This window comes from Equus przewalskii, chromosome 25 (assembly GCF_037783145.1).
Source record: "Equus przewalskii isolate Varuska chromosome 25, EquPr2, whole genome shotgun sequence".
In the NCBI taxonomy this organism is placed as follows: Eukaryota; Metazoa; Chordata; class Mammalia; order Perissodactyla; family Equidae; genus Equus; species Equus przewalskii.
Window position 1 is genome coordinate 44,303,114 of NC_091855.1, and position 1,519 is coordinate 44,304,632.

The window sequence follows — 1,519 nt, forward strand, 5'->3', positions numbered from 1 at the left end:
ACCTAGTGGCCATGGGTGGAAGTGTCTCTTGGTGTTTGGCACATTGCCCACCTGGTGGCACCTTTCCCCAGGTGAGGCCCAGAGAGTGCATCCGAGGTCTTCTTCTCAGAAAGGACGTGAAAGTCTGATCAACAGGGGAAATTTTCTGAGTGATGTTTCAATAAACATTTTGAAGGCTCAGAGTTCCTTCAAGAAAAATCCTTTCCAAAAAAAACGTAACACAGAGTGAGGCAGAGAGTGGAATGACAATGATTATTATAGCACCCAGGGTACCCCTTATTCACGCCAGGAATAGTTAAACACCTTTGTGGTTGTCTGACATTCAACACCTAGGACAGTGATTCACATTGTGTGCTCCAATCTGCAGTAAGAAACGCATTTCAGGTGTGACCCAATACATGCTCACAAATATATATGAAATAACATTTACTCCTGCAATGTGTCCCCCCTTTTGGTATTTTCTATTCTCTGCTACTTAGGTTTACCAAATTTAGCGATAGAAATACAGGACTCCCAGTTAAATTTGAATTTCAGATAAGTAACGAAGACTTTTAGTATGTGTACATCCCATCTAATATTCGGGATATATTTATACTGAAAAGATTATTTGTTCTTTTTCTGAAATTGTCTTTAACCGGGTATCCTGTATTGTAACTGGCAACCCTAATTCTATTCCATGTTTTTGAATGTTGGTCACAGTCTCCTAACCCAACGTTACAGCTGAGCAGTAAGGTGCAGGTCCCAGTTTGAAGACAGTACCTTAGGTGACAGGACCATGAGCATCTCCTCCCAAAGCCAGAGCAGGAATTCAGATTCCAGTGGAGCAGTCGCCACCTCTCCCTCTGAGACCTGCCCGCCCTTCCACTGCAGACGTGTCGCTCACCCCCAATGGTCCGTGCATGCCGCTGCAGTAAAAAGGTCTGGGGGTTTTTGAAAGATGACTTTTGTGCACATAAACGACCAGTGGCAGGTACTTTGTTTTTTAAATAACTACCCGATTTATTAAAGTACTATATTTAAAAACCTAGTTTTTCCTTAAACTTGAAGTCCAACTTAAAAATCTTATTAAGCTGTTTATGGATCCAGTCAAGTTTAACAATCATTTAGAGGAGGGTTTGACTGATGTTCGGTCTCAGTTACAAACTAGTTTAAGTAAAAACTCATAAATCTTTAAAATGATATATTTAATTGCTTCAAATACTTCAACTGAGTAACTAGCAAAAGAAACATTCCCTAGTAATATGATGGGTCTTCAGTAGTGGCACAGAAGAGATGCTTCCTCTTCAACCACTGGCTGACCATGAAGATGCACGTCGTGGAGAGAGAAGACAGGCGTGCACACACACGTGCACGCGCACTCACACACGCATGCACACATGCACAGGCGGACCAAACAGTGCTAGAGGGGCGCAGTGCTACCCTCTTTGGGAACCTGTCTATAATGACCCCTAGTCCCCCTCTTGGCTCTCAGGAGAAAATAATTCTTTCGGGACACAGTTACGTGTCATTTAACGATGGG